The sequence below is a fragment of the Schistocerca cancellata genome, chromosome 4 (assembly GCF_023864275.1).
Source record: "Schistocerca cancellata isolate TAMUIC-IGC-003103 chromosome 4, iqSchCanc2.1, whole genome shotgun sequence".
In the NCBI taxonomy this organism is placed as follows: Eukaryota; Metazoa; Arthropoda; class Insecta; order Orthoptera; family Acrididae; genus Schistocerca; species Schistocerca cancellata.
Window position 1 is genome coordinate 438,597,704 of NC_064629.1, and position 26,623 is coordinate 438,624,326.

Genomic DNA, 26,623 nt, shown 5'->3' on the forward strand with positions numbered 1-26,623 from the left:
TCCAGTATCTATAAAAAATTAATATAACCCAAAATATTTAAAAATAAACACACCAAAAACAAAATTCCAAGACACTACCTAAGCGCATGGTTTCCCAAACGTCGGGGAAATGTACGCATTGGGTGGGGTAATTGTGCGCATGTTAGAAGAATTGATATGCAGTAATACCGGGAGAGGAAAAAAAACAATACAAGGTTTGTTCCAAAGATTATATTGATAAGGCACATATTAGATTAGGTTAAACATAAGTTTTAATCAAATTTTACAAAATTTAACATAGTTCAGGACCATTGGTTTTTAAATAAAACGCAGAGTTTTCTTTGATGTTAGGGGCCTACAGATTTAACAACTTAGATAAGTCCTTCACAGCACATATCATATATAAAATCTTTAGCAGAATTATTTGTTGTACAAGCTGCATGGTACCATCTTTCACACAAAGTATATCTGTACCACAGTTCCCTGTCTTTACCATGATCTCCACAAAGCCCGCAAATCTTGTCGTTGGCTCCATGAAGTGCGCCAGGGTCAAACAGTTCCATGTCGATATCATCGGACTCATCGTCATTACACAGTGGAACTTTGTCAACACTGAATCGTCTGATTCTTCTTCAATCATCTTCTCTCCATTACCTTCTTTTGTAAGTGTTTCTTGCCAAAAGTCTGATTATCCTTCTTCTTGTTTTGAAATCTCTTCTCATCCATACTTTTTTTCGTATTAGGCTTAGACATATTGCCGAGATTAAGCTTTCTAGCAACTTTTATGTTTTATTTGGCAATTCTTTGCTGTTTCACCTCTTCTTTTTCCTTTTTCTTTTCTATGTCCAACTCAAGCTTTATTTTCATTAATGTGCTAGTTAGTATTTCAGAGTGCTGCTTTTCTCTGGACTTTCTTGTTTTAACCTTAGTAGGCTTAGGCCTATCAGATTTCTTCTTTGGGTCAAAAGCTGGTAGATAAGTCATAAACTTCTTATGGCTTTCAGTAAAACCTCCTGTGGATGTTGAGGAAGTAGGGTCATCAAATAGCCCCACAGATGGACTTGTGGCAGTCGATGGGGTCTTACGTGCTGCGGATGTTGAAGGACTGTCACAATTTGTGGCTGCTTCAACTCTTAGCTTGTCTAGTGTTCGAGCTGGGGCAAAATCGAGTTCAGAAAACTTGGCGAGGTTCTATGGATGAACAAAAGCTGCACGGAAGCCAGATAAGGCATTTGAAAATGTAGCAACTTAAAGAAAAGCATTCTTCACATGTTCAGCAACTTCATGCTCAGTAATTCTCTGGTGTCCTGTTCATATCATGAAAATGTCATATTCCCTAGAAAGAGCAACAGAAATGCTGTATATTTCTTTGATTCTGGATGTAAACTAATTTGCCAATATCCAGTAGTCAGATCCATTGTGCTAAAATACTTTGGTGTCTCAAATTTGGACAATAATTCATTGATGTTTATTGGTCAGTCTTGATCCGTCTCTATATGTTTATTCAAAGTACGTGCATCTAGCACCAAATGCACACCTCCTGTAGCCAATTTTACTACTATCAAGGGGTTATTCATGCTACAGCTACGTTCTATTATGTTATTGCCAATCATCTTGTCAATTTCTTCCTTAATTACTTCTTTCAGACTTACCGGTATTGGATATGGCTTACAGAAAAATGGAGTACTATCTTTGATTTTAAATTTACATATATAATTGCTAACACTACTGGGATGATCGGAAAATACTTCTGCATATTCCATTAGAATTTTATATAAATCTAGTTTTTGTTCACTGCTTAACACTGGCGATTCATTTACTGTGCTCTGTATGTCAGCTTGATGTGACACATAACTTACCTTTTCAACCTCTGTCGACAATTGTGCTGTCGCTGTTAATTGTAAACATTGCTTCTCAGTTGTTTGTTTACCAATATAGCTGTCCGTTGCAAATGGTACACAATATTTGTTGTCACCTTTACCAAAATAAAGAAGATTCTCCTCAAAATTATGTAAGACGTTAAATTCTGATAGACAATCTAGGCCAAACAACACATCCCTATTGATATTTTCTACTACTGACAGTGTCTGAGGGAATGGGATATTCCCAATATTGCAGTTCACCTGGGTCTCGTGTTTTCCAACTTAGCTCTTTGTTCCAGTAATACTGACTATGTACACCCCCGTTATTGGTAATAGCGGTAAGTGATGTTTAGTTCGTAATGTGCTAAAGAAAGTGCTAGAAATAAGTGACACTTCGCTGCCAGGATCTATAAATATGTTAACTTCAAAATCTTCCACTTTTCCCATTATTATTGGTTGAGTGTTAATGGTAGTTAAGCTCGGTTCTTCCAGTAGCAACCATTCTTTGGTTGGTATTTTATGTGTGAAATTAACATACTTATTACAATCTAGGCCTCCTAATGTATTTCTACAACCTGGGCCCTGGCCTCAAATAATAGGTTAGGTCCAAGCGTTGTAGGCGGTGGTACGCGTGCGGTGGCTGAGAGACCATGTGGATGTAGTTTTCTTTACAAATCTTGTAAGATTCAATGGAAATGTGGCAGTTGTGGTTGTCCAGTATGAGGAGCACTGGTTCATCAGCTGTTGGGCGTGTATGTTTTTTAAAATGAGGAAGCCACTCGATGAATATTTCTGTGTTGGTCCACCCATTGTTGGAACAACAGTAAATGGCCCCATCTGGTCCATTTTTCTGAAGATTTGCACTCATTCATTTTCTTGGATAAATCATCATAGGAGGTAGGAAATGACCTCCAGCACTCATACAAAACACACCAGTGATGGTCCTGCTCCTCTCAGTGGAAGTTGCAGTGCCTACCCTCTTTGAACCTTTGGTAGCAAACACCTTAGAACACTTTTTTTGTACAATGGTTATGCCAGTTTCATCTTGGTTGCACATTCTTGTGGGATCAATATTCAGTTTTTCCCATTAAAGTTAGCAGAATGTCAAAAAATCGAGTAACTTCTTCCTTGCTGAAAGCATTGATTCTATTCACACTAGTATTTTCCAGCTGCTGTAATCTGATGGTCAGGTGGTGCTTAATAAACTGTACATCCAATCTTTGCCGGCAAAGTCACTCTCTTTGTTGAAGTTGTGGTTAATACCATTCTTCTCAATGTAGTCATATGCCAATTTCCGCAAGCCTTTAGGTGTTAAGCAAAGAAGGATGATAAAATGAACCATTTCTTTCTCAACACTTTCTGGAATAATAGACTTATGCGTCAAACTTGGCTGTGTTACCTCATTAATGGGCTTTGCGAGGTATTTTCGTATTGTTGATTCTGGTATTTTGAAGCTCCTACCAGCTTCTCTGATTTTCCTGCCATCTGTTCTTACTTGTTGACCCATCTGATGTGGCTGTTGACGATAGCAAAATGAAATCCGAAGTTTTATATTTCACGCTCAAGAAATCATTCACACAAGAGAGCCGTTCAAACATACCACAATTTAACCATTTGGACAACACACAACTAAGCATATCTGGTGTAGAAAATCAACTTAAAGATTTGAAAACAGATAAATCTCCTTGTCTGGATGGAATCCCAGTACTATTTTACAAAGAGTGCTCTACAGCATATGCCCCTTACCTAGCTTGCATTTATGATGAATCTCTCACCCAGCACAAAGTCCCAAGTGACTGGAAAAAAGAGCAGGTGACTCCAGTATATAAGAAAGATAAAAGAATGGATCCACAAAATTACAGACTAATACTCCTAACTTCTGTTTGCTACAGCATCCTTGAACACATTCTCAGATCGAATATAATAAACTTTCTTGAGGCTAAGAGGCTTATGTCCATGAATCAGCATGGTTTTAGGAAGCATTACTCTTGTGAAACACAACTTACCCATTTCTCACATGATATAGTGAGAACTATGGATGGAGGGCAACAGACAGATTCCATATTGCTAGATTTTTGGAAAGCATTTGACAGGCTGTTAATGAAGGTATGAGCATGTGAAATTAAGTTCACAGATATGTGAGTGGCTCAAAGACTTCATAAGTGATAGAACACAGTGTGACAGGACCGCTGTTGTTCTCCATATACGTAAATGATTTAGTGGATGGGTTGGGTAGCAGTCTGTGGTTGTTTGCTGATGATGCTTCGGTGTATGGTAAGGTGCTGAAGTTGAATAACTGTAGGAAGATAAAAGACAATTTAGACAAAATTTCCAGTTGGTGGGATGAATGGCAGCTAGTCCTAAATGTGTAAGTTAATCCAGATGAGTAGGAAGAACAAACCTGTAATGTTCATACACAATATTACTAGTGTCCTGCTTGACACAGTCAAGGCATTAAAATGCCTGGGCATAACGTTGCAAAGTAATATAAGGTGGAACGAGTATGTGAAAACTGTGGTAGAGAAGGCAAATGGTTGGCTTTGGTTTATTGGGAGAATTTTAGGAAAGGGTGAATGTGGTTCACCTGTAAAGGAGACCGCATAAAGGACACTGGTGCAACCTGTTCTTGAGTATTGCTTGAGTGTTTGGGATCCATACCAGGTTGGATTGAAGGAAGACATTGAAGAAATTCAGAGGAGATACTTCAGGAACTTAATTGGGAATCCCTGGAGGGAACGCTGTGTTCCTTTCAGGAAACGCTATTGAGAAAATTTAAAGGACACACATCTGAAGCTGACTGCCTAACAATTCTTCTGCTGCCAACATACATTGTGAGTAAGGATCATGTAGATAAGATACGAGAAATTAGAGCTCATACGGAGGCGTACCAGGCAGTAGGTTTCCCTTGGTCTGTTTGTGAATGAACAAGAAGGGAAATGACTAGTACTGGTACAGGGTACCCACTGTCACACCCCTCATGGTGGCTTGCGGAATGTTATGTAGATTTAGATATAGATATCTTCATTCTGTGCCAAAAATATGATTAAGGAGTTCTCCCTCTTCCTCAAAAATGGTTCAGATGGCTCTGAGCACTATACAACTTAACTTCTGAGGTCATCAGTTGCCTAGAACTTAGAACTAATTAAACCTAACTAACCTAAGGACATCACACACATCCATGCCCAAGGCAGGATTCAAACCTGTGACCATAGCAGTCACGCGGTTCCAGACTGAAGCGCCTTGAACCGCACAGCCACACCGGCCGGCCCCTCTTCCTCTTTGTTGAACATACATTGGAAGTTCCTTTTAAGAGCTTGTATTTTAAGTGTCTTTCTTGGAATGCTGAGTAGTTTGGTTGCTGTTACAAATGCCATCTTTTCTGATCTTATATCATCCAGTGCTTGTTGCATAATTTGGGACGCCCATGATTGTTGTAGTGATTTTATTAAATAATTTTATGACACCTTCACATGTAAGAGAACATAGTGTTTCACCAAGTTATTAATACACTAATGCCATAGTGTACTTATTTTGAGAAGTACTGCTGTCTTGATATCAATTCTGTTGCCTTGGAAACAAGGTAAGTACATTATCCTGCCACTTTGCCTTGTCAAGTGATTGGCCACTAAGCCCAAATGGACACCATTATGCTATATATTTTCTGAATATGAAATTACATAACCTAAGAATTTAAAAAACACATGGTTTTGGAGGCTAAAATATATTCTTTTACCAGCTTTGTCACAAATGACACAATATTTATTATTTTAGTACATGCCGATGAATTTGTTACCTACCTTACATCAGACATAAGGAAACTGCAAAACATCAGATGTAAGGAAACTGCAAAATATTTCATTGGATATTAGTGTGCACAATTGTTTCCATGATTTCATGAAACTTGCTGATGAAGCGAAAGAAATGTCTTTCAGTAGTTTTAAATGTTCAAGACTAGACTGCAGTACTCTCCATGAAAATAAAACAAAGAGGCCACCTTACCCCATGACCTCTATAGCCATCTTCACACTACTGCTAATGAAATTGCCTCAGGCTTCCATCCAAGTGGCTGCACTAAAATTCCTTGACATTTTGATGAGTGTCACTCTCACCGTCTTCTGGTAAAGTGTTGAGATTACATGGGAATTCCATGTATGGGACACCTGCTTAATCTTAACACTTTGGTAGAAGATGCTGAGAGTGATACTCATCAGAAGATCATGGAATTTTGATGTAGTTACCCGGATGGAAAACCTGAGATGACTTTGTCAGTAGTATACACTGGGAATATACCATACATATACCAAATATACTGCCTGGAGTTATGTTCAGACTGGAACAAAGCACTTAAAAGAATTTTATTGCACATCATTCCATATTGTAGAGCCCAAAATAATATCTGAAAGTGATGACCAGGGCGCACACTTTGTGTTGATATAACATTCTCTATCATACTTTTGTGGTTTGTGGCAATATAATTCAGAATATTTATTTGCCACACAATTGGTTTAGGTTATAAAGATAGTCCATATCACTTACACTATGAAAGAGAATGCAATTGAGAAACTAGCGCAGCGGCAGCTCTGGGCATGGCTACATACACAGTGTGCCTATTACTGGTGGCAGTGCAGTTGGCCAGGTCAGAGTTGTTCTTGCGTGCAGAACGTCCTCACACCAACTGTATGTGAATATTCTCAATGTAACCAGGTAGACATATCCCTTAATCTGTCTTATTGCAATTTTCCAAACACATCTACATTCATAGCATCTGGAGGTTGTCTGTGCTTGTCTGATGCTGTATCAGCACATGTTCCACACAGCTGGGCAAAATCTTTACCCTGATGGCCCATTTTGTGCAGAGCCCCTGCAATGGACCAGTGAGTCCTGGCCAGGATAAATGAGGACATGGGCATCTGAAGGGAGTCATTCTTAACTAAAGGAGCCATTAAAACTCCATTTACTTGTTTTTGGTAATCTGAATGCAATTGGGAATGCCCAAGTTGGAATGCAACATTATCGAGGCAGAGTGGTCGTGGAAGGATGTAACTCCATTGTCAGTACAAAGTCTAGACAATTAGGCAAGAGAGGAGGTAGGTTATGTCATGTCTGTTTGGATGTTGGAGACAGAGAAACCATTCTTTCTGGGACCAATGCTCATGTAGAGTCCTGCAGCCAACACATGACTTATCTCCCACACCCTCATTGGCTGTTGAGAAATGGTGCGCACCGGCTTGTCAGTCAGATCTTTTTGTGGAAATAAATGTCTACTGAATTGGTGACCCTACTTGGCACGTAGGGAATGAGTTATACACTGAGGTGACAAAAGTCATGGGATAGAGATATGGCAGGCCGAAGTGGCCGTGCGGTTCTAGGCGCTGCAGTCTGGAACCGCGAGACCGCTACGGTCGCAGGTTCGAATCCTGCCTCGGGCATGGATGTGTGTGATGTCCTTATGTTAGTTAGGTTTAACTAGTTCTAAGTTGTAGGGGACTAATGACCTAAGAAGTTGAGTCCCATAGTGCTCAGAGCCATTTGAACCATAGAGATATACACATATGCAGACGGCTGTAGTATCACATGCTCAAGGTATAAAAGGGCAGTGCATTGGCAAAGCTCTTATTTGGACTCAGTTGATTCATGTGGAAAGGTTTCTGACATGATTATGGCTGTGCGATTGGAATTACCAGAATTTGAAAGTGGAATAATAGTTGGAGCGAGACACGTGGGACAGTTCATTTCAGAAATAATTAGTGAGTTAAGTATTCTGAGATCTGCAGTGTTCAGAGAAATTGCCACAGAAATCAATGTGTATGTGTAACATTTCTGTTAGGACAGTGCAGCATAATTTGGGGTTAATGGGCTGTGGTAGCAAAAAACCAATGTGAGTGACTGTACTAACAGCATGACATTGCCTGCAGCACCTGCCCTGGGCTCGTGACCATATCAGTTGGGCCATAGAATTGGGTGAAAATGCACCATATCTTCTGGCCAAAATTGTTTGTGATTGGTTTGAAGAGTATTCTGGACAATTTGAGTGTGGACATAATTGAGAGATCAGTTTGTGCACAAAATCATGCACTGGCAACACTTCTAATGGTTTTGGCGACAAGAGAAGCGGTGCAAGACTGGATTCCTATCTTCTCACCACTCTCATGTCAGTTGACTGACTTGAAATGTGTAGCAGATCCTCTTCTCTGTGTGGTCAGCTGCATCAATTTCCACAACTTCCTTCTCTGAAGAGCTAATGCTGATTAGAGTAATTTAAATGTCTCTCTCTCTATCTCTCTCTCTCTCTCTCTCTCTCTCTCTCTCTCTCTCTCTTTCTCTCTCTCTCTTGAAATAACTTGGCACTCGCATAATACTTTGAGTTCAGTTCTGGTATATTTTCATTTCCACAAAGAACAACATCACAAGTTTCACATAAGCATTCAGATTCTTGCAAGCCATCTGCATCGTTCAACATTAAGAATAATTAGGATGTCAAAGACAGGTCTTGCTTCTAGCAAGTCTACACCAAGGATTAAGTAAGAGTCTATAGTCAGATCATGTTTCCTCTGTCTATAACAATCACAATTATTCCACCACCAAGGAATAATACGTAATTACTCCATGTACTTTCCATACAGCTACTATGGTGCGAGCGGCAAATACTTGTCGGTGTCGATCGACCACCGCGTTTAGAGTCTTCTCATAGCCAACTTGCCACCTGCACACAGAAACCAGTTGCACGGTAGATACTTTTCCACTATTCCACACTCATACTTAAAATATTGGGTGTTTGAGATGGAGGAAAGACAAATGTTTCTAGAATTTGTTCTGAAATTCTCAAAGCACTACATATCACTCCCCTCAGCCTGAACACACAATTATTTATACATAATCAATATGTACCTTAATACCATACATCACAACAATCTACATTTTAAAAGTATTCATTTTCTACATAGATTTATATGCATATTTCTTTCATTCCGTATTGCTCTTACTTTTAAATTATGAGGACTCTGACCTTAACTCCAGTCGTAAACTCCAGGTTTCATGGACACTTGAATATTTCATCCTTTATTCTAAAATTGTGTCCTATTTTTTTTCAGTACATACTGGTATCATTACTTATATTAGTCTGTAGCCTGGAGGGACTTTGGGCAAAATAAAAGTGGTGTTTTTTTTTCCGCACCTAAAACCTAATTATGGTAGTTGGCTATAGGATCCAAACTTACCAGAATAATTTCTATCAAATTTTGTGAATTCTGTCACGATGCTGACCTTTTTCCCTTTAGGGCCCGTACCTATACCTTACACATGGGTTGACCCTCTGAGAGCCCCTCCTTGGTAGGTACACCTCTTTAAATTCCTATTCTACTATGGTACCAGGTCAACCCCCTTCTTGGTGCCCCTGTCCACACAGTATAGGTCAGCCTTCCTTTCGTCTGCCTATCTGCCTTTTATATTCAATAAATACTGAGTTCAGCCCCTTATCCTTTCTGAGTAGGCCTCATGGTTCATTGCCCTAATATACATCTTTATGTACATTATCATTAAATATTCTCTGGTAAAGCTGAAAATCTAGTTCACTTTTCACACTCGCTCCTTAATACTTCATTTCATACCCTAAAGTCCTCCTTTACTTATTACTTCTACGTTTTCAGCATATACTTCATGCCTACATACATTATTGAATCTATAATATGCTTACTTAGGTTATAAGAGTCCCCCTATCCTAAAAGTCATCAAAATATCTGTCACCTTGACCATCCTTACTAATTATCACAATCTGTTCCTCTCCGGCTTATGCTCTCCTTAATTTACTCATGCTTCATTCTCAGGTGTAGTTGATGTGTAGTTTACTTTCCTTATATATCTATGTATGTATATGCTACAAAATCATCACAGTCCTTACATATCAAAATATATTTCTCTACATACAGATGTGCTATGTAGAACCACGTGCAATGTGCAATGTAGTACCATCACCATAAACACCAATGTGTGTATGTCTTTTGGGCCTCTTTCTTATCTATATGTGGTATAGACTTATCATAGTAGATGTATACAATACGATGTAGAACCGTCACCATAAACAACAATGTGTGCATGTCTTTCAAATGTACACGTAGCTTTCCACCTACTGCCCTTGGCCTGTCTTACATCATTTCAATCTGTCCTTTTATTGTTTGTGTCTTTGTGTTCCATTGTGTGTATGTGTAAATGTGTCTGTGTATCCTGATTCTTCGGCCTGCTTATATGAAATAAGTTGTAGGTTATTGGAAATCACTGAAACTAAGAAGGACTTCAGTGATAGAAGTGGTTGAATATGGAAAGAGGGAAAGATAGAAAGGTACTCAAATGAGAAGTAAGAAAGGGAAAGTAGAAATGATTGCTAAGATCAAAGAAGTGATAGAAGATAGCCCCAAAGACAGGAAACCCTCCCCACCTCCCTTCCCCAGGATCCCTACCTCGCCGGTACTTGAGTGAGAAGCCGGAGGAGGTATGGTGTTAAATCGTCTCCTACAGAATGGACATTCTCACCTTCACCCTTGAGGCCCCTGAAGAAAATCTTAACAACGTCTATGTAATGGCAAATGGTGAAGAATCAGTCATACTTGTTTGAAAGTTGTGGTGTGTGTGTTTAGTGTTAATTATGCCTGTACCAACACTACCCACCCCTGTAAAAATCTATGCAAGCCCTCCCATCTACATTACACCTCATAAAATGTAAAAAAAAATTCTGTATTAAGTATAAAATTATGTATCATATTATCAAAATTAATTAATTATTCACATATCATATCTTCTATTAATCTATAATCCTTTGCAGTTTCTTAGGACCCCTACACCCAGGTTTGCATAGAGAAACAGGAGAAGAGGTTACTTTCATAGAATAGCTTAGGCAAAAATACGACCTAATTATACATAGATGGCGGGAGAGACTGGCTGGCTAGGCAAAAATGAGACCTGACTATACGTGGATGGTGGGAGAGCCTGGTTGGCTAGGCAAATTTAGTCTATCTGCCTAGTAAGTCAAATAAGTTGAGATGACACAGGACGTGTCATGAAGACAGCCAGGGGCACCCCTGAAATAACTGAGGACGATGCCATAAAATTTCCTAGTAGGCACAACTTTCTACTTTCTAACCACTGAAGATGACTTCTTCAAAATGTTAGCGGGCACAATCCTCAAACAACCAAGGATGATTCAGTCACATACCAGGAGCAGTTTTGGGTGACGTTATCACAATTCCCCATTGGTATGTTTCTCTATTAACTGTAAGCAGTGGATAATACGATAGTGTAAGAAGTAGGGGGATAGTGTAAGAAGTTGGAGCAATTCAGTGTAGGAAAATAAGTTCATAATCAACAGTAGGTTGTTCCAGTCAAGTAATATATTTAAAGGATCCACAAAGGATTTGCCTATTACTTCCAAAGGTGTTAATTGAGTTGATGAATGTGGTAATTCATTTAAAATAAGTTCAAAGTCCTTAACTTTTGTTGCCCATAACGTATGTTTTTCATGGCAGTAGGTGCAGCATAACTTCCCAATTTCTTTCATAACCCTTTCACACAGATTGGAAGACAGATTATAGTTGGAGATTAATACTTTCCGAACATCTTTCCACACTAAAAATTCTTTAAATTCATTACGAACAAACTGTGGCCCATTGTCGGTAAGAAATCATTTTGGTCTGCCTACCTCGAGAAAGTATTGTTGCAGACAGTGAATCACGGTTGGTATATTTGCTTTCTTAATAGGATACGACTTAACACACTTTGACCAACACTCTGAAGACAAAAATGTATGATATTCCTCCCTTCCCTTTCGGAATTGGTCCAAAGAAATCCGCTGCTGTAAGATCATGTAATACCTGAGGAATGATTGGATAGATTTTGTATTTAACATGAATGTTACTCTCTTTTACCCTCTGACAAATTTCACAAGTCCTAATTAAAGATGCTACCTTATGTCCTAATTTCTTAAAATAATAGAATTTATTCATATGAGCGATACATTTGTTTATTTGGAAGTGTCCATATCCAGTATGGACATACCATGCAATCTCGTCCTCCATCAACTTCGAGATACATAAACACCAAAGCTGTGATGTTATACTGCCTCTCCAAAACAAATTATTCTCTGTAACCTTCCATTTCTCTACTTCATTAGGAGGTAAAGACTTCCTAATACACATAGCAAATATTTCTGTAAAGTATTGATCATGATGTATGTTGTCGGTTATTCTTTGAGCCATTTCTTGTACCCTATTGGGTGGATATTCAAATGTCATGAAATTAATTGCAAAACTTATGCCAGGTCATTCTGTACATTTTAACTCTTTCATGTCTACAGGCAACCTAGACAAAGTGTCAGGTACAATATTTTCAGAACCTTTTACATACTGTATTTTAATGTCATATTCCTGTAGGAACAACATCCATCTCATTAATCTACTATGTAATAACCAACTACTCATTAAAACAGATAAAGCTTGGTGATCCATATATACATGGATTTCTGACCACCATGCTAGTGTTTGGAAATTTTGGATACTCCATATTACTGCTAATAGTTCCTTTTCTGTGCCTGCGTAGTTTAATTCATGTTTGCTAAGACTCTGGCTAGCAAAAGCTATAGATATGTGATTTGTACTTTTCAGACCTCACTCTCATTGAAACGTTCTGCTGCTATACCATAGTTGGATGCATCTGTTGAAATTTTAAAAGGCTGATCCCTAACCAGATGTTGTAATATGGGTGATTTTACTAGTGTTCTTTTTACATTTTCAAACACATCATTGGCCTCTTGATCCCAAATCCACGGTATTCCTTTCCTTAATAACCGTAAAAGTCTTGTGTTGTTCAGCTCCTGACTTCGTACTTATCATCTATAGTATTCAGTCATACCAATAAATCCCTTCAATTGTCATATGTTTCTAGGGGGTGGACACTCCTTAATAGACTTTATACATTCCGGATCTTGTTTAATTCCCTGCACTCCTACAGTATGCCCTAAGAACTTAAGCCCTTGTCTTCAAAAAGTGTGATTTTGACAATTTTACTGTAATACCTTTTTCTTTAAACCTTTGCAGGGTTTTATTCAAGGTCAGGCAATGCTTTTCCCAAGTAGATGGGATTATGAGTATATCATCTACATATATTATTAAATCCTTTAACAATTCTCTTCCTAATGCCTTGTCCAATGCACATATAAACACAGATACTGAAATATTTAATCCAAACGGTAACACATAAAAATGATATGATTTCCCATCAAATGGAAATACTGTGTATTTCTTTGTTTCAGGATGTAAACTAATTTGCCAATATCCAGCAGTCAGGTCCATTGTGCTAAAATACTTTGCTTTCTCAAATTTGGACAATAATTCGTTGATGTTAACTGGTCGGTCTCGATCCGTCTCTATATGCTTGTTCAAAGTACGGGCATCTAGGACCAAATGCACACCTCCTGTAGCCAATTTTACTACTACCAAGGGGTTATTCATGCTACAGCTACGTTCTATTATGTTATTGCCAATCATCTTGTCAATTTCTTCCTTAATTACTTCTTTCAGACTTACCGGTATTGGATATGGCTTACAGAAAAATGGAGTACTATCTTTGATTTTAAATTTACAGATATAGTTGCTAACACTACCGGGATGATCGGAAAATACTTCTTCATGTTCCATTAGAATTTTATATAAATCTAGTTTTTGTTCACTGATTAATATTGGCGATTCATTTACTGTGCTCTGTATGTCAGCTTGATGTGACACATAACTTACCTTTTCAACCTCTGTCGACAATTGTGCTGTCGCTGTTAATTGTAAACATTGCTTCTCAGTTGTTTGTTTATCAATATAGCTGTCCATTGCGAACTCTGCACAATATTTGTAGTCACCTTTACCAAAATAAAGAAGATTCTCCCCAAAATTCAATATGATATTAAATTCTGATAGACAATCTAGGCCAAACAACACATCCCTATTGATATTTTCTACTACTGACAATGTCTGAGGAAATGGGATATTCCCAATATTGCAGTTCACCTGGGTCTTGTGTTTTCCAACTTAGCTCTTTGTTCCAGTAATACTGACTATGTACACCCCCGTTACTGGTAATAGCAGTAAGTGATGTTTAGTTCATAATGTGCTAAAGAAAGCTTTAGAAATAATTGACACTTCACTCCCGGGATCTATAAATATGTTAATTTCCAAATCCTCCACTTTTCCTATTATTATTGGTTGAGTGTTAATGGTAGTTAAGCTCGGTTCTTCCAGTAGCAACCATTCTTTGGTTGGTATTTTATGTGTGAAATTAACATATTTAGTAGGAACTAGGCCTCCTAATGTATTTCTACAACCTGGCCCCTGGCCTTGGATCCATATTGCACTACATTTTCCTCATTATTGGTAATCACTGGTTGGTTACTGAAATAGGGTACTACGTTACCACTTTGTACTCTACTACTGCTTGGTACAATTTCTTGCGACGTCACTGATCCTATAATCAAAGGTGGATGCTTCTTTTGGTAATTATCATTACCATTGCTCTTATTACATTGGTGTACTCTAGCAAAATTAACCTTGTGTTCCCTAAAATTATTATTACTATTCCTTTCATAAGTCTGATTTTCATTTTGGTGTATGATCTCATTATGGTCCTTCTTCAAGGCATCGAGTGTGTCCACAAAAGACAACAGGCCTTCTACGGTTTTCCACCTACTACACAATATATCTTTCCTGGCGTATATGGATAAATGACTTATTAAAATTCGAACTAACCCTTCTTCCTTCATGGGCTTATCTAAGTACTTCACACATCTTAAAAGCCAGTTGAAATACTTTCTCATTGTGCCCCATGCACTGTTACAATACTTCGGGTCCCACAAATCAGATATTAATTTTTCCTGGGCACTAGTTGACCAATACTTCTCCTTAAACTTCTTCTGGAAATCTGCACAAGATGAAAGTTTCTCAATGTTGACTGTACCCCACTCAGAGGCTTCTGCTAAAAGGTACCCTAGCACAAACTCAATTTTTTTTTAATCTTCCCAGTTCTTCAGTAAGGCTTAGTTAAACCGTTTCAGATAGTGAGTAGGATGTACTTCCCCGTCTGGCTTAAACTTTGGAAATTGCCTGGATAGTCCAGAATTTGCCCCCCCCCCCCCCCCCAATTGAAGGTCAGTCATTACTTCACTGATCAATGCAATGTTAGGAGAAGTCACCTTTCTGTCTACCTTATCCAGGATGAGTTTGAATTCTTTCCATAAACTAACTATGCCTCTCTTAGTATCATTAAGTTCTGAAGCAAAATTTTGAGAAACGTTGTTGGAGGTTACCCTCGCGGCGACTTTTCGGTTGATTATTTTCTCTACCTGTTCCTCCAGATTACTTATATTTATTAAGTATGAACTGACTAGTGTCTCCTTAACATCACATTTCACATTATCTACTCGGGTACTAACACATGCACCCTGCGTTTGGACTAAATGTGTTAATTTATCCTGTTTTTCCACATTTTCTTTTAAGGTATGCAACCTCTGCTTTACAGCATCAAATGTAACATTGAATACACTTTTGAAAGGACCCTAACTTTTGACCAAGTTCAGCTTCTACATTATTACATTTGTCTTCAATATCAAATTCTAACTTCTGAACCAACTTCCGAAATTGCTCATCCTGCTTTTGGCTAAGGTCAGTAAACATTTGATTCATCTGGATAGTTAAGGAATTACCTAACCCATTCTTTAAATATAATTGAAAACTCTCGACTTTTTTATTTAAGGCATCAAACTTAGAATTTAAAACTTCACTTTGCGCATCTAATTTTTCACTTAAAAGCCAATTGAGCATTTGCAGCTGCTGAATCTGCCCGCTGGGCTTTAATTAAATTCACTATTTCAGACCAATCCAGCATTTCCCTACTCACTTTAATAGCCATGGTTGGTTCTGAAGCCAGTTGCTGTTCTTGATCAATTACTTCACACGTTTTCAACCTCGTGAGCATTAAAAATAAACCTACACTAAGTATAATAGATATCCTAACAGAGTTCAATTATTCAACAGTTTCTTTAACTTTACACTTAACCAATCATTGCTTTGCACTCACCCAGCATAGAGTTCTAGTTGCATTAGTGAGCAGATGCATAATCAGCACTGGTGAACAGCACGGGCACCAGCAGCGTCGAAGGTTGATTTCAGCATCGGTATCGGTGAGCGGATGTAGAATCCGCACCAGTGATTGGCAGCTGGAGCTGGTATCATCAGTTGTTGCCTAGTTTCCATGTCCACACCCCTGCGATGTGTGTGAGGGCTGCTTACTCTCTACACTGAATCTTCGTCGATGAACAGATCTCATCGTATCTCATCTTGGTCTAATATGTTGATCTTCCTTACGTCTTCTCTTGTATGGTATTTACTAATTTTCAGTCTTTTTACTGTTTAGGCAGAATCCAACTCTGCAAAAAAATTTCCCTGTGTTGTTACTATTGGTTGCTATGGCAACTAACAATATCTTATTATCTTGATTTCATTTCAAAATTCCTCTTTCTTCATGTCCTGTCATGGTCACCACATTCTAATGGTTTTGGCTACAAGAGAAGCGGTGTGAGACCGGATTGCTAACTTCACACCACTCCCACGTCAGTTGACTTACTTGAAATGTTTAGCCGACCCTCTTCTCTTTGTAGCTGTCTGCGTCAATTTCCACAACTTTCTTCTCCGAAGAACTAATGATGATTAGAGGAATTTAAATGACTCTCTCTCTCTCTATTGGAAGTTTCACATAAGAATTCAGACTCTTGCATGTCAACTGAGTCATTAACCATTAGACTCTATTAAGTATAATTACAATATCAAAGACAGGTATTGCTTCTAGCAGGTCTACACCAAGGATTAAGTAAGAGTCTCTAGTCAAATCATGTTTCCTTTGTCTGTAACAATTATAATTATTCAACCACCAAGGAATAACACATAATTACTCTTTGCACTTTCTATACAGCTTCTATGGCGTGAGCAGCAAACACTTGTCAATGTCAATTGACCGCCACACTTAAGAGACTTCTCGTAGCCAACTTCCCACCTGCACATAGAAACCAGTGGCGTGGTGCCACTGTTCCACATCTATACTTAAAATATTTGGTGTTTGAGAAGGAAGAGCCAGCCGCTCTCTGTGCCTCGGGCATGAATGTGTGTGATGTCCTTAGGTTAGTTGGGTTTAAGTAGTTCTAAGTCTAGGGTACTGATGACCTCAGATGTTAAGTCCCATAGTGCTTAAAGCCATTTGAACCTTTTTTTTTTTTTTTTTTTTTTTTTTTCAAGACAGAGGAAAGACAATTGTTTCTAGAATTAACTCAAAAATTCTCAAAGCACTTCACACTTTTGCAGTACAAGGGCAGCACGGCTCACAAATCCTGCAGGGTACTTCCAAAGACTTGTTGAGTACATGGCACGTTGAGTTGCTGTGCTATGGCAGGCAAAAGGAGGTCTGACACAATATCAGGAGGTATTCCATGACTTTTGTCATCTCAATGTAGTTAGACACTAGGGATGAAAATTTAACTGGTAAAGAATTTTGAACTGCCAATAAACATTTATGATAGCCGCCTTGAATGGCTAGGCGATCTGTACTCCCCCTACTTCAACATACTGGCTAACATCACTGTATATAGTGACTGCTTCCAAATTCTAAGTAATTGAAAGACTGATGATTTTGAGACATTACTTGACTCTGGCTTTCATAATGCCAATTATCACTTTGTAACCCCCTCTGGTGAGCTCCTCATTCTTGCAGAGTTTTGATTGATGATTAACTGGGACATTATTGAGTCTTACATTTTTTTACTCCTATAACATATTCTACAGGGTCAATGGGAATACCATGGTGATATACCAGTGCCCATTAGATCTCCAAAGTTAAGCAGATTGGCTGTGATAAGCACTTGGATGGGTGACCATCCAGGCCATAATGTGCTGTCGACTTACCAGGGTGCACTTAGTCTTGTGATGGCAATTGAGGAGCTACTTGACTGAGCAGTAACAACTCCAGGTTACAAAAACAAACAGCAACTGGAATAGCAGTGGCTGTCCATATCTGCATCTAATATCTGAGAATGGTACGTCCGTACCATTGGGACTTCCAATGCCTGTTTGGATGGGGTTTTAGTGTAATATACTCTATAGTCTTCATATAACTACAGCAGATTATTTTTGAAGGTAGATAATCATGAAAATGTCACATATTTTATGTTGGTTGTTAAAAATCATTCAAAAGTCAAGAATGCATAAAAATTCTTTATTTAAGATGACTGTTTTCAACAGTTTCTGCTGTCATCTTCAGCCCTTTAACATCTTTTTGTTGTAAACCTTGTTCATTTTATGCTGAATCTTACACAAGATGTCAGGTGGATAAAAATCATCACATTATAAACATCAGTCATCGCAGAGTGAATCCATTTAAAAAAATTGTAAAGTGTTTTCACACAATGAGAACAAACTCTCTTCCTGCAGTGGTCTGAGCTGCAAAAGGTGGTTATTCAGTCATTTGGCAGGTGGTCACATTATTGTGGAAGGACTATGTATGATATTAACAAAACAACTTATTCGCAAACGGATAACTTTGGGTGCACTCTCTAAACATAGTTTCCATTGCTGATCACACTTTCAAAACTGCTGTACATGCATTTACTCAATCATGAGTTTCTATGAGAATGATAGTCGCTCATTTATATCAAGAGAATTGTTAACACTGTGACTGATTATTGTGGTTTACTTTATTAACTGTTTAAGTATTTTCTGTGAGATTTAAAGAATCTTCTTATGTTACACTGTGGTACTGCAGAAACAGTATGATACTTATTTAGACTTTTACAAAATTATCATGAAAGAGGTTCTCAGCATGCATTTTGCTCTTCTTTCTGGAATAAGTAAATGCAGGTCCATATTGTTGCAGGTGCAGAATGGAGCTACAAGCAACTGAGAAACACTACTCATGGGAGCTTGTAATTCAGAGAAATGTTTGAGTTCCTCAGTAGAAGATCATGTATGTAAATTATTTTAAGTGAAATATGTTTTTGTTAAATTGCAAAGCTATATACGATTTGTTAAAACTTCTGTCAGTGAATCACAATATTCCTTTTAATAATGTGGTGCCTTTCATACAAGATATTTTTTAAATTATTATTAAATTCAAAACTTATTCAGTTATAAAGAATATTTTTGTTTTGTCTTCAATTTAAGCTTGGTAATCTGCACTGTTTCGTCAGATTTTCATTCCCCAGCTATTGTAAATTAATGAAGAATTATTCCAAAACATACTGAAAACTGCAAATTAGGCACATTTCAATGTCTTCTTTTTGCTAGTGGTGTCTCAGTATACCACAACTCATACAGAGGGAGATTATTCCAAAATAACATAATGCAAATGTTTTGATTATCATAAACTGAAGGTACACAAAACTTTTTCACCCACAATTTTGCAATTTAAGGCAGTAATTTTGCTTGCATGTGTGAAAAGTAAATTTTGTTCAACAAGTAGCATGTATCATAACTTCTGAACATGGATGACAAGGGTAGAGATAGATGCACATCTTCACCAATGAATGAAGGGAACTGTCATGGCCACGAAAAAAATTTATTGCTGTTCCTATGGCAGTCCTTCCATTAGACCGTTTTCTTGTAGCTTACATGATGTAAAATTTTCTGTGTCTATTTGTTTGTGAACAGGTTTGAAAAATTACAATATTCAAATATATAATCAGGGAGAAAAACTGGAGAAAAGATATTGCTTCTCTGGAATGGAAGACATTAAAAATTTCAGAAACAGCTGGAATAAAAGAAAAATATTCTATGTACAAGGTCAGTAAGAGTAATTTTGTAATATAACAATAATCCCTTTCCTTGTGTACCCTGCCCTATGTTCTTTCACTGTTTATTTTACTTGAGCCTTATCATATTTACACAGATTTGACAGGGTGGTAACAAAAACTACAATGATGAAAGTGGAAGTTACATATTAGGTGAAATCAAAAATACATTAAACCACCAGGAAACTATATTGTAAACAAAACAGGAAGCAAAATAATGGAAATATGAAGAAATTGTGAGTTAGTGGCCAACTAAATAACTAACTAACTAACATAAAGGAAGTGGAATCACATATTTTTTACTGATATCAGTAAATATGATTTTAAGCAGTTACGCTACCTCAGTTGTTACCTGTGCTGCCTTGGTTACTACCTCACTTACAGTGAAATGTGGTCTATAGTATTTACATTTGATAAGTATTCAGTATTAAAACTGTTTCCAATTACTAATTAGATGAAGCTCAAGGAGTTTCTACAACAGAAGCAAGACTGTTATTAGAATGGGTGAGATGGAGACATTTAATGTCAATACTAGGCGTTACTGGGCAAGATCCATAATGTAAATCCAAGTGCCACTAGCATCATAAAAATCTTAAACAGAATTCTGTCATTTACTATAACTATGACTGGTAAACTTGGGTATTACTTTCATTGTCTCTATTACAGTCACAGAATTTATTCAGATGTTGAAATTTATTAAAATGTTCATCCTCAATAAATTTTTGCCATGTCAGGAGTTTTCTGTTCTTTTTGCTCCCTCTGCATCCTCTTCAGAGAAGAAGTCTAGTTCTATTTTTATATGTGAAATATAATATGGAATGTATCTAACTACCACCAGTAGTACAATGCCCCAAGTTACACTCTATTAGTATAGAATTGTCAGCTCTCTGTAATATGTAAATGTTAGATTAAACTTCATAATGACAAAATAAATAGTCATGTAGTATTGTTCATATGTTTTAATCAATCAGAATATTTTATTTTTCTGAAGTAAAGTGATTGTGAAGGGCTATAATTAATGAAAGGAATAATAAACACTACTTCACTAGATGAATTGATTTCATTTTGATCTCAGAAACTTAACTGGAGTGGTACTGCAGATTTCATATTGGTATGTTGATAAGAAATAATTTTTTGTGGAGTTGGGCATGGTGGAGTATTGATGACAAGAATAATAATAAGTTTATTGTAGCCATAAAAATGTAAGTACAATGATAGAAAAAAAGAAATTAGAAATTTTACATATTGTGTTTTGCATAGTCACTTATGGACTTTGTCATTTTGGTACAGAGCTCTAGATGATAACGTTTGCAAATTTGATGGCACAGTTTACACTCGCACATTTTGTTTGGTTCATGATATGACGTGTTGCTGCAAAGAAGGTGGTGAAAACCATGGACTGCCATTCTGGTGGTCACGTGTCTCATTTCAAATCTTTCCTTTGTCCATGTTTGATCAATCATGCCACCTGTGTTGTAAAATTCTGGAGGTACACCTTCCCTTTTTTCCTTCAAAGTTTTAAGTAGACTTTCCAAAGTGCTGCAGTTGAATAGGATCAAGTTTGTCCATAGATCTTCAATGAGGAAGGGTTCCCTTGCCAGCTAGTATACAAGTGTCGATTGTGTTGTTTTTTACTCCCCTATTGCTTCCTTTATATAGGTCATCTTCACTCTTTCTAGTGTTGTTAGGTTTTTCACTGCAAGATGTGGTCCAGTAATTTCTATGCTGTACATCAGTATTGGGAAGATTTTGGTTGTTAATAGAGGCATTGCTGTCTCTAGGCTAAGGGATCTGATGTATTTTATTTCATGGATTGCCATTATTGCTTGCATTGCTTTCTCTTTGACATGCTTTGTGAATCATTTTGCAGTTTGTTTGTGTTATGACTCCTACGTTCTTTAAATCCCATACAATCTTCAGTTTTCTCTCCCATATGAAGATCTCAGCTGATGCATGTTCTCTTCCTCCATTTCTGAGTACCATAATTTCTGTTTTCGCCACATTTATTTCAAAGCTGTGTTCAATACATCAATCTTCCATTAAGTTTATGGCTTCTTGCAATTTTGCATTGTACTTTGTGCCTATTACAATATCATCTGCATATGTATATGAGATTACATCCTCCCTTTGGGGCAGTCTTGCAATTTCTTCTGCTGCAAGGATAAATAACAGAGGACTCACTGGGTCTTGCTGTAGTACTCCACTTGATTGGAGTATCAGGTATGATAGGGAGAGATTGTCTGATATCCTTATTTTGTTCCGTCACAGTATTGTGCTTATGATTCATGTCCATATGTTGTTTTCTGCTAGGGTCTCCTCTAGTTTTTGGTCATTAATTTTCTGTTTATAAAGTCAGAGGTTCTTGTGAAATCTATGAATACTACACAGAACTTTTCTCTTTCTTCAAGGGCTTCCCATATGCTCTTTAGCAGGACCTCAATTGCAGTCACAGTTGATCTTCCCTTCCCGAAACCCATGTTGCTTTCAGGAGGGTGTTCATTGATTGTATGCTTTATTCTCTTGGTTATAATTTTTGTGAATGGTTTTAAAGGTAAGTTTTCTAGGGATATGCCTCTGTATTTGCTAGGGCTCTTGAGGTCTCCTTTTCCTTTGTAAAACACTTTTACTATTGACTGCCTCCACTGTTTTGGAATGGAGGCCTTTCCTATGCACTTGTAGAGTTTTATCTGCATTGGCATTGGTATTTGGGCAGTGTCTTTTAAATATTCGCTATAAAATCTGTCAGGACCTGCAGCTTTTTTGTTCTTCATGCCGTTAATGGCATCTTTGATCTCTTCTGTGGTCAGTGGTATCCATTCCTCTGTTGTTTGTAGCATTGTATCCTCTCTATCCTCCAGTCTACCCCTTAGTCTGTCCTTGTTCAGTATCTTGTCGAAGTGTATCTCACATATTTTCATGTTGATGTAATGTGTTTCATCTTGTTTTCTGGGGCATAACACAATATATGGGTCTTCTGAGCCTTCCTCCACTAGTTTCTTTTCTTCTCTTGTTCAGAATGTTCTCTTCTTTTCCTTTAGAGTTTTCTTATAGATGTTTCATTTTTCGGCATAGGTCCTGAGGAGAATAGAGTTATCTGTGCACAGTTTTAGTTGATGTAGGCTTTCTAGTATAACTTTCCTTAGACTGTAACACTCTGTGTCAAACCAGTTTTCCACTCTTCTTTTGTACCTGGGATTGGTGGCTTTCCTTAGGAGTTCTCCTATTGCTTCTGTTGCTGCCTATAATCGCAAATTGTCTATTAGCACTTCAATTTGTTTTGCATAATTGGATTTTGCTTCCACTTTCCTGACATCTGTTGCTCCTGAAAGTGCTTCTTCTGCTTTTTCTTGCGCTTTTTGCTATGCTCCTTAGGTATTTATTTCCAGAGGGATATGTTTCAGAAGTGGTGTGTGGTCTGCAATCCAGAGAGGTGATACATTACCCCTGATTGGTCCCCTTATGAATGCAATGCCTATTGTACTTTTGCCACTGGGGCAAATATATGCAGGTATGTTGCGATTGTTTAATCGGATAAAGCCTTCTTCCTGCAACTTTTCCACTATTACTTTTGATTTCTAGTTTCGTTTATCCAGTCGGCTGTTTAAGTCTCCAGCAATAATTAGTGGTTTATTATGTTTACTCTGAGTTATAAGCTGACCTATTTAATCTATTATATCAGTGGATGTTTTGCTCAGTTGGAAGTTTGCTGATATTATTGTAATGGGTTTCATTTCTGTCAGGAGTGTATGTTTCTGTTTGATAGTTTCAGTTATTGGCATTAATTCTGGTTTTATGAGGACAGTTGTTACTTCACTGAGTTTTTCTCTGTTGCCTTATTTTGCATGGAGATGAGTGAAGTTAAATTCTGGTTGTTTGCCAGATTCTGGTTAAAAATGTTTCTGTTAGGACTGCTATGTTATACCCCAGTAGAAAGACTCTTGGAGCTGTGTTCATTGCAATTTTTAGACCTTCTGCATACCACAGGAAGATCTTTAAGGTTTTTACTGCCCCTACTTCTTTGCATCCTTAGCTCGTGGTCTAGTGGCTAGCTTCACTGCCTCTGGAACACAGGGTCCAGGGTTCGATTTCCTGCCAGGTTGCGGATTTTCTCTGTGTGGGGGCAGGGTGTTTGTGTTGTCCTTATCATTCCTCCATCATCATTCGTGACAGTGGCTAGATTGGACTTTGTAAAAATTGTGACTTTGTATGGGCACTGATGACCGCAGAGTTTAGCACCCCACAAACCAAATATAATCACCACCTACTTCTTTACATTTCTTGGGTGGCATTCTTGTGTCTTATGGAAGAGACACCCCTCTGTTTTCTCGAGAAAAAATGGGGAAAATGAAGGCATATGATGGTGATTTCTGCTGGCCAGAATTCATCTTTATTCGCCAACGCATAAGCTGTGAAAAGGGATGCCTACTTTAAAGGATTTTGTATTATAGTTGCTTGCCAGTTCTTCACATTCTCGGATTCTTGTATTGGGCAAACAGATGATGCCACTTGCCCCACAAGGCTGTAGTCCACTCCCTCAGCCTGGGTGTTGCTAATCTCACTTTCTGAGATTGCAATGTCTTTATTTTTAGCATTTTCTGTGCTCACATTCAATTTCATTACTGCTCCCTGCCGCCATTGGATAAGCAGCTGCAGCAGCAAGTCATATACTCCTAGCTCACACATTTGTTACATAGTTTAATTCTTAATTTCTTTGCGTGTTTTTGGTACTTGCATTGTTTAATTCATAAATTTCGAGCGTATTATAGTATTTGAGAATTGTAGCATCGCGTTTTAGTACCTGAATAGTGTAAAATCGCGTAGTCTCCTTCCGCCGCCGAGCAGTGTGTCAGCAGTGTGCAAGTAGCAGCATTACTGCATTTACTAGGCAATCTTGTATTTTAATAACCATTTAAATTTTGTTTCGATTTGTTTGCGCTCTTTGTAGATTAGTTCAGACGTTCTTTGCACAACATTTTTTAGCATGGATAGGGACTGCAACTGCTGTGTTCAGATGCAGGCTGAGTTGGCATCCCTTCGCTCCCAGCTTCAGGCAGTGTTGGCTCCGGTCACACAGCTTGAGGCTGTTGCCAGTGGGCATCACTGTGGGGGTCCGGATGGGAGTTTGTTGGGGACAGCCAGCTCGTCCCACGCATCCCTCAATCGAATTATGATTGTGGTTGCCCGGGATACTGCTCACATTGAGGCTGATCCCTCACCTGTGGTAGAGTGGGAGGTCGTCTCAAGGTGTGGCAGGGGGCGAAAGACATTCCGGAGGGCTGAACGGAAGTTTGTCTGACGAACCAGTTTCAGGCTCTGTCTCAGGCTGATACTGATCTTCGGCCTGACATGGCTGCTTGTCCTGTTCCAGAGGTTGCCTCTCAGTCTGCAAGATCCGGGCGGTCGCAGAGGGTGGGCTTACTGGTAGTTGGGAGCTCCAACGTCAGGCGCATAATGGGGTCCCTTAGGGATATGGCAGCAAGAGAGGGGAAGAAAACCAATGTGCACTCCGTGTGCATACCGGGGGGAGTCATTCCAGATGTGGAAAGGGTCCTTCCGGATGCCATGAAGGGTACAGGGTGCACCCATCTGCAGGTGGTCGCTCATGTTGGCACCAACTATGTGTGTCGCTATGGATCGGAGGAAATCCTCTCTGGCTTCCGGCGGCTATCTGATTTGGTGAAGACTGCCAGTCTTGCTAGTGGGATGAAAGCAGAGCTCACCATCTGCAGCATCGTCGACAGGACTGACTGCGGACCTTTGGTACAGAGCCGAGTGGAGTCTCTGAATCAGAGGTGAGACGGTTCTGCGACCGTGTGGGCTGCAGATTCCTCGACTTGCGCCATAGGGTGGTGGGGTTTGAGGTTCCGCTGGATAGGTCAGGAGTCCACTACATGCAACAAGCGGCTACACGGGTAGCAGGGGTTGTGTGGCATGGGCTGGGCGGTTTTTTAGGTTAGATGGCCTTGGGCAAGTACAGAAAGGGCAACAGCCTCAACGGGTGCGGGGCAAAGACAGGACATGCAGGGACCAAGCAGCAGTCGGTATTGTAATTGTAAACTGTCGAAGCTGCGTTGGTAAAGTACCGGAACTTCAAGCGCCGATAGAAAGCACCGAAGCTGAAATCGTTATAGGTACAGAAAGCTGGCTGAAGCCAGAGATAAATTCTGCCGAAATTTTTACAAAGGTACAGATGGTGTTTAGAAAGGATAGATTGCATGCAACCGGTGGTGGAGTGTTCGTCGCTGTTAGTAGTAGTTTATCCTGTAGTGAAGTAGAAGTGGATAGTTCTTGTGAATTATTATGGGTGGAGGTTACACTCAACAACCGAGCTAGGTTAATAATTGGCTCCTTTTACCGACCTCCCGACTCAGCAGTATTAGTGGCAGAACAACTGAGAGAAAATTTGGAATACATTTCACATAAATTTTCTCAGCATTTTATAGTCTTAGGTGGAGATTTCAATTTACCAGATATAGACTGAGACACTCAGATGTTTAGGACGGGTGGTAGGGACAGAGCATCGAGTGACATTATACTGAGTGCACTATCCGAAAATTACCTCGAGCAATTAAACAAAGAACCGACTCATGGCGATAACATCTTGGACCTACTGATAACAAACAGACCCAAAATTTTGACTCTATATGTGCAGAACAGGGAATCAGTGATCATAAGGCCGTTGCAGCATCCCTGAATATGGAAGTTAATAGGAATATGGAAAAAGAGAGGAAGGTTTATCTGTTTAGCAAGAGTAATAGAAGGCAGATTTCAGACTACCTAACAGATCAAAACGAAAATTTCTGTTCCGTCACTGACAATGTTGAGTGTTTATGGAAAAAGTTCAAGGCAATCGTAAAATGCATTTTAGACAGGTACGTGCCGAGTAAAACTGTGAGCGATGGGAAAAACCCACCGTGGTACAACA